Raw genomic sequence first — 8,661 nt, 5'->3', positions numbered from 1 at the left:
TGTGTGTATGACAGGGGGCGGTGCCTAACTCCCCTATCGGCCCTACTCTGTGCGTGACAGGGGGGAGCTCCCCAACCCCCTGATGGGCCCTGCTCTGTGCATGACAGGGGGGAGCTCCCCAACCCCCTGATGGGCCCTGCTCTGTGCATGACAGGGGGCAGCGCCCAACCCCCTGATGGGCCCTGCTCTGTGAGTGACAGGGGGCAGCGCCCCAACCCCCTGATTGGCCCTGCTCTGTGTTTCACAGGGGGTGGCGCCGCAACCTCCCCATCGACCCTGCCTTGAGTGTGACAGGGGGGGCGGTGCCCCAACCCCCCAATCGGCCCTACCCTGAGCGTGACTGAGGGTGGCATCGCAACCTCCCGATCCGCCCTGCTCTGTGCATGACGGGGCAGCGCCCCAACTCCCCAATCGGCCCTGCTCTGAGCCCGACCAGGGGCTGCACCTAGGGATTGGGCCTGCCCTCTGCCACCCAGGAGCAGGCCTAAGCCAGCAGGTCGTTATCTCCTGAGGGGTCCCAGACTGCGAGAGGGCACAGGCTGGTCTGAGGGACCCCCCTCCCCCTGAATGCACAAATTTTTGTGCACCAGGCCTCTAGTAATATTAATATTATAATTACATAACTTAAAGTACACATTTATTATAAATTTGGGTTTTTAAACTTATTTAATTCATTTATCTTTTTAAATATATTTTTATTTATTTCAGAGAGGAAGGGAGAGGGAGAGGGAGAGGGAGAAAGAGATAGAGAATCATTGATTGGCTGCCTCCTGCACACCCCCCATTGGGGATCGACCCCACAACCAGGCAGGTGCCCTTGACGGAAATCGAATCCGGGACCCTTAAGTCCGCAGGCAGAAGCTCTATCCACTGAGCCAAACTGGCTAGGGCATAAATTTGGATTTTAAACCCCAGATAATTTCAATGAAAATTGGGATTTGAGTTCAAAGAAGCAGAATAAAACCATGCTGAAGTTTTCCTTCAATTCAGGAAGCGCATATGCATAGCTTTTTACTGTTGATAATTTCAAAAACTGTCAGGTAAAATTTTAGTTTTTAAAAGGTAACATTATGAAGAAAGATGTGAGTTGAATTGCTGGACTACAGTTTGCTGAAGCTTGTGCCAGAAGCCCAGGATGTGGGCAGGGCTCTGAGTCACACCTGCCCTTCCTTGGTCCAGACACCTGCCTTTCTGCTGCTGATAGCTTGTCAAATCGGACTTCAGAAAAATGTCATGGTGCGCCGGGCACTGAGAAAGTCACCCTACCTGCCCTGAAATAGTCCCTTCACTGGTAGCCATGGCAGTAAAGGAGCTGCTCCTTGCTGGCCGGGGTCCCTGCAGCCTGCCTCCATGTGCCACCCTGGCAGCCGACCCCCCGCCATCCCGCCCGCCCACCAACACCTCGGGCTCACACCCACCGCGTTCCACAGGCCACCATCAGCAGCTGCTTGGTGTTGTGCTTACAAAGTTCACGTTGCTGTTATAGGACTTCTTGGCGCTCCTTCGCTGTTATGACATTTGGACTCCCTCGGATCTGAGATTACCCACATGGAGAATTCTGGCCTGGCCCCAGGGACTTGCAGCCAGGGTTACACACGGGGCGGGGGTGGGGTGGGGGTCGGGGTGGGGCGGGGACAGGGGGGTGGGGTGGGGGGGGCGGGGAGGGGAAGGTCCTCTTCCCAGAGGTGCACGTGGATTATCCCACCAGGAGTCATTCCAGCACTGAGGCAGCTTCCAGCTCACTAGTTCCAGTGAGTGGCCCTGAAACGGAGGAGCGCCTACTCCGGTGTCTAAATGCACTGCCATTTGCATACTGGTGTGTGTGGGGGGGGAGTGGGGGGTTCCAGGAATTCATCACACTTCACATCTCACAACAAAGCCACCCTGTGAAGGACTAACGCCGCGGGACCCAGACATGTAGCCGGGGTCCCCATCCTGCCTCCTGCTCAGACTTCTCACTCCCTGAATCACCGCTCAGACTGCAGGGAGGCGGAGGAACTGTTGAAAGGCCACTGTATTTGCTTTCCCCTGTTTGCTTTTCACACCTTTCCTGCTTTGAGGGGGAGGCCATCCGGCTTGCAGATTGAAAAGAGCCGGCTTTGGAGCACTAGGCTCCATGGAGGAGGGAAAGTCAACAGGAAGGGAGCAGGTCCACAGAATCCTATGTAACCTGGATGTTAAATTATGTCAACAGGAGGCCCAGAGCAAGATTGTGGAGGAAATTCCGCCAGGAAATGATGAAAATGTGATGGCACCTGACCGGAGAGGCCTGCATGGCGCTTGCTTTGATCTAAGGACCTGGTCACAAGGAAGCTTAGAAGGGGTTTAGAAACAAAGAAAAATGAATAAATATTAAATAAACCAATAGGATTCTTGCATGGGGGCAGCTAGCCTGGACTTCCGCCTAAAAGGGAGAAATTGAGTCAGGGGCTCAGATAAAGAGACATTCTCTTGGTTCAGATTTAAAGGCTCGCTTTGGGGAGAAGTGATATATGTGACTTTGTCAGCGTTTAGGATTTTTTTTTTCTATAAAGGCACTAACTTCAATGTCAAAAGAACACGTCCAAGTTAATGAAGAGATTAGGGGTAAAATAGTGCCTCCCTCCTTTCCCCTCACCTACTCAGGAGCACATTCCCATGTGGGAATGCTTAAAGTTCCCCACAGCCTTTCTCAGACATCAAAGGACCCCGAATTCGGTTTAATCATTACAATTGGAATTTGTCTTTATGAAAACATGGGGCTGTGTAATTTATGGAAATTAGGCGTGCATGCATCTCCATTGTGCTATGAAGCATCATGATCCAGTGGGATTAGGCAGGAAGAAAGATCTCATGATATATGAAAATACTTTATGTCCAAACACTGCCCGGAGGCTGGATTGAGATTTAAAAACCCTACTGTTCACAGCCAGGAGGGAAGGGATTTCTAGAATAACCTAGTTTTGTTGTTTGGGGTTTGTTTGTTTTGTTGTTTTTTTTAATGGAAGGAGGAAGGTCTTTTTTGTATGCTTCATATTTTACCCTGCAGACTTGCTAACATATATCACTTTGTTTTATGTGAAGAGGGACTCGTGTGCAGTGTTGCTTTGTCAATAGAAAGGCAGGGTTACACATGCTTCAGGTAACGATGCCTGGGGTAATTTTCATTTGTTTGAGCTGGAAATTCTAGCTCAGAGTATTTCAGAAAAAAACATTAGAAATAAGAAACTCTGGAATATTCAGAGACCTCTGGATGATTCTCTTTTCTCTTTAGCAGAGCATTACTCAGCATGAACTTTGCAAGTAGAAAAAAATTATTTTGGTTGCAACACTTTTGGTCTGCTCTGTTAGATTGGAAAGAAACGCATTTCTTTTCTTGACTCCTGTTTCTTGGAAAACACTCCTCTGGAGGTTTTAGAAATAAAAAAAGTTAGCAACAGTACTAATCAGGATAACTGGTAATGCTACAGCTAGTTTCGTTTGTATGCATGCCATTTGCTTTTCAAAGATTAGCCACACACATTCACGTCCTTGATCAAAGCACCTCCACTTGTCTGAAAGTTCAGTTCAGTTTACCTTTACAAAGTTTGGTCTCTGCCGGTCACAACTGGGCAGGGCCAGAGTGGTTTTTAAACAGCAGTGATCTGTCTGGAATCTAATGAAATTTAGCAGGTGTTGCTTTGGCTTTCTGGAACTGGGAAGAAATTCCAGAGATGCTCATGCTGACGTGTGCTGAGAGCTCTGTGACATGGTTCAAAGATAGCACAATTCTTCAAGAATTGCTCCACAGGTTTTTTTAAGCAAATGACACTCTGAACATGCAATATCTGATTAAAAAGAAGAAATGGGGATTAACTTTGATTATCTGGAAAGAATGCGGCTGCGTATCAAATAACTTCACAAATCTGACTTTTAAAAAAAACTGGCTGCAAGTCACTGAAAAACATGAAACTCAGTGGAAAACTGGATCAGATGTGCCATATTTATAGCTGTACAAATAAACACATTTCAATTTGTTTGTTGGAAGTTCTTATTCTGGAACACGAAAAATAGTGCTTCCTTGGAAATGGTAACCCTGCCATCTAGTGGTTAGTTTGGGTATCACGTCTCATCATTGTTTTGGAAATAGGTAACAGGGCTCTTAAATAGAATATTTTATTTCTCAATGAACAAGATTAATGCTATTTCATTTTGTCCAACAGTTTTAAAAATTGTATTGCTGTGTATCCAATGGACACCTTTTTGATAATTCACAATTAATCTATGAGACAAATTCTATATTATTTACTAGGTAAATTATTCCTTTGCCTGGAGGTAAAATTCAGTGACTCACAAAACAATGCTCTTTCCTTTTGTTTTATTTATGCTTTTCATTTTCTCTCATGGAAAAATAATCCCGAGCTAGGTAATGATATCTGGACTCATTTTTATACTCTACTGAGTTTTTAACTTTTCTTTTGAGTTTCCTCATTAACAGTTGACATGTTTTTTTTAAAAAAAAAATCATAGCACTGTGTGTGTTAAAATTTATTTTCATAAATCTTATTTAAAAATTTTTTTTCTAACAAATTGTTAGAGGACTATAACTTTATGAGGGAGAACCACACAACTGGAAAATAAAAATGATTGTCTTATTACATTAAAATATCATCTTCCAGTATTAAGGACTCTCATTTGCCTGTTTATTCAATAAATGTCCCAAATTTTGGGTCCCTATTAGGTATTAAACATGGGGACCCCTCAATGTAGGGCATGCAGCACTTCCTGTCCTCAAGAGCGCCTGGGTACCAGGATGGGCCAACATACGGATGAACAATCGTATGTGTCACGGATGCTCTGACAGAGCACTTACAGGGCCCACAGCAGGAACTGGTGAGCTCTGGAGTCATGTGGACCTGGGAAGGTTTCCCAGAGGGAGCGAGACACCTAATCGCCCAGGAGTACCAGTGGAAGGTTCCCCCGTGTGGTGAGTAGGTAAGGCATTTGGGCAAGTGGAACAGCGTAGATGAAGGCCAGGCTGTGCAGTGTCTTGATGTGGTCAGGAAGAGGAAAGCTTAGCGTGATCTGAGTATGTGTTCAGAGGTAGTGCTGAATTCATTAAACCAGGAGGCCAGTAGACTGAGGTGGCGCTAACGCCATGGCAGCTTATATGAAGCAACCCAAAATCTAAACCTGTAAGTACCTCAAGGTTATGACATTAAAATGCTATGGACAACCAATTACATGAGACAATTCCTTCAATTAAATGTCTATCTTTGGAGATAGAGATAAATATCCTCTTTCTTTAAGTTGAGCTAATCTCATCCTTAGCCGAGTCAGTAAGACACATAACCGTATTCTCCAGTTTTCTCAGGTCAGGCCCCACACAGGACTCTGGGTTATCCGCCTCTATTTCACTCGTTTCCTTTCTGCATTCACACTTGGCCTTCTTCCATGCAGTACTCCATCACTGTCCTTTTGCTTTAGTGATGGTACCAGAACTCCGCTAGTGTGACTAGAACGAGAGAAAAAGTACCTTCCTTGCAGTGAGGATTTAATGATATGTGTAAATGACGCGGGAGGAACAAAAGTGATGGGGGCTGCATTGTTTTACTGTTAATGGTGACACTTGAACAGCCAGAGCAGGAAGTGAGGCAAAAATGGCTCGGCTTTAGGGACTGGACTTTCCAGTCTTTCTTATTCTGTGCCTGATAATGTATTAAGATGCTCTTCAGAGAGTCAATAACAAAGATTGAAAATAATCTAATATCCATAGCAAGGGAAAGATTAAATAAACTCTGGTACATCCATAACTTTGTAAAGCATGAAGCCAGTGAAATGTTTTCAAAGAACATTGATAGCTTAGAAAATTCATCTATTTTGTTATTGCTCAGGATTAAAAAGCAAGGTATAAATGGTAGATATATATGTAAATACAAGTGTGATATAATTAGACAGATATGTATAAACAGAGAAAAAGATTTAAAGGAAATAAATAACATTTTAATAGTTGCCAAGCCTGATGGTGATTCCTTTTTTGTGTTCTTTTCTGCATTTTAAATTTTGTTCAAATTTCTAAATGTTTTCCTCTTATAATCTGAAAAACAAAAATGTAGTCTTCAAAAGGCCAATCAATAAATTGCCCTGGATAAGTTTGGAGTATAGTATTTGAACTCAGAGCAGTTTGAGTTGGTGCTGCTTTCGCTAGCATGTGGGCAAGAATCACTTCTGATTCTCAGACCTGCAGCACGGTCAGCAGCAGATGCTCAGCGAATATTTTTAAGCCCAATCCAGAGCCCTTCTGTGTACACATTCCTTTCAACCCATGTGGATAAGGGTCACAGCTCCCACCATTGCAATCCTTTGTGTAAACACACTCAGGCCATGTCCAACACATCCGCCCTATAGAGGGAGCATTATATTCTAAGCTTTGCTTCATGTATTTTTTTTAATATATATTTTTCGAATTACACATACTCATTTGTGGTGAAGCTTTTGAGCAGCTTCTGATCAGACTGCCTAATAACCACACAGGAAATTGTTTGGGCAGTGTGTTAATTTGCTGATCATGTATAACATCGATTGTGTGTGATAGAGCAAGACAAGTTTGAATGCTAAAAAGCTCCAGGAAATATATAATCAGGAAGAAGTGACAGCACACTTGACCTACTCTAGAACAAAGCAATTAACATCAAGTTTGCTGAGAGGTACACACGGGCCCAGCTGGGGAATGTGATCTATTTTCAAAACTTAAGTCGGGTACCATGACAACTCTTTAAATTTTTGAGTCAGAATTGTGCTTTGGTTGGCTTAAATAAAGTGTATATATTTGGTAATTGTGGTGGTTGGCAGCAAAAGGCAGACATGATACCATTCAAGAACAAAGTCAATGCCAAATCTACTGATTTAACCTCAGTCTTCAAATAAGATTGGGAGATGAGGGGAAATGGTTGAACTTTCTGCCCCTTCACCCACACCACACATATCTGTGTGCATTTTTCATGTATTTTTGTTTATAAAAGTTTCTTTCTTGTGTCAATATAGGTGAATCTGACTTTGTTTAAAAAATGCATTTTTATTGCCATTTGATTTCTATAAATTGAGGCAAACTTTCTCTCAACTCAAATTATCATCCCAGAGGAACATCCCACAGGGTAAAAATGTTCACTTTCAAATCTTTATAAGAGTAAAATATTAAGCAAAGATTTAACATACCAAACATTGTGAGAGGCAATGCCACTTGAATACAATAATGAATATTAACATGCCTTGTGCATTCAAACTCCAGGTCTGCAACTTCCTAAATTTAGCAAAAATCGGGAAATGTATATAACTTCTAAGTAGAACAATATAACTTGTCATCTGAAGGCAGACTTCCTGGCAGTGAAAGGGATACTCTTGTCTGCTGAGGCAATGGGTGTAAGTCAGGACTGTCCTGGCAAAGCAGGGAATGTAGTTCCCCAACTTCTAAAACTGTTTCTTTTTCCATAAATTGGCACAGTATCCCTAGAAGCAATGGAAGGATGTTAGAGATGACGGGTGGATAAAGCGCCCATCAGAGTGTTTGCCATGCAGCTGTCTCTCAAAGACTAATCCTTCTCTCTAATTCTTTATCCCCAGCCCAAATCAAAGAGTTTACAGATAAGCAAGGGAAACGTTCCAGATAAAACTCATGTTATCCGCTTGGCCTACAAGGTTTTTGTTTATTTGTGAGGTGTTTTTTTTGTTTGTTTTTAAGTCTTGTTCCTACCTGCTTTTCCAGATTCATTTCCATCATATCCCACCAATTTTCCAAACATGCATTATCATGCTCACACCCCACACCCCCACACACATTCTATATTCTCTATCATATCATCAGTATGACCGGACTTACTGGATTTCTCACTTTTTTGGAACAAAAGAAACCTTTCCATGAATTTAAGCCTGTCTGTATAATGCGTCCCCTGCTTGGAATTTCCTACCCCCCCCCCTTTTTTAAAATCTGGCAGTCTCTTTTTTAATTTCAAGAACTGGCTCAAATCTAACTTCCTCTATGACATCTATCAGCAATCATTTTTTATTTAACAAACTACCCCAAAAACTTGGGAGCTCACTGGGCTCATGATTCTGTGGGTCAGCAGTTTGGGTGGGGCCCAGCTAGCTGACTGGGCTCCTTGTGTATCTGCAGGTGGCTGCCAGATCGCCCAGGGCTGGTCTGGGATGGCTCAGTTATACTCCACTTCGTTTCTCATCCTTCAGCAGGTCAGGCTGGGCTGTGTAAAGGGAAACTGAGTAAGATTCTGTGAAATTGTCAGAGAGGAAAAGTCTTCTTCTACCAACTTAGGGTCCCTAGCTGCGTCTGAAAAGTAAGTTGACAAAGGCATATTAAAAGAGGAAAGCATATTAACAGATCTATTGAAAGTAGGTTTTTTGTGACACGAGAGCCTTCATAACAAAATGAAGACCCAAAGAAATGGTTATTAGACCTGTGTACTTTGTGCCAGGCATGACGAAGAGTGGACAGTGAAGAGCAGGTTAAAGAATATGAGGTGACTGTAGTAAACTAGGGGAACCTTAGCAAGACCTGTTTGTCAGGACTCTTCTTGATGTCCCTTTGTCTTGGGAGAAAAGGATGCTCCTTTATTCTGAGTACAGGGAGGGGACCTCTCCTATGAGGGGTTTATGGCCTTTTTCAGAGAAAAAGGGAGAGGAGGGAAAGAG

The sequence above is a fragment of the Myotis lucifugus genome, unplaced genomic scaffold (genome assembly GCF_000147115.1).
Source record: "Myotis lucifugus unplaced genomic scaffold, Myoluc2.0 scaffold_147, whole genome shotgun sequence".
Lineage (NCBI taxonomy): Eukaryota > Metazoa > Chordata > Mammalia > Chiroptera > Vespertilionidae > Myotis > Myotis lucifugus.
This window is presented reverse-complemented; position numbering follows the sequence as displayed.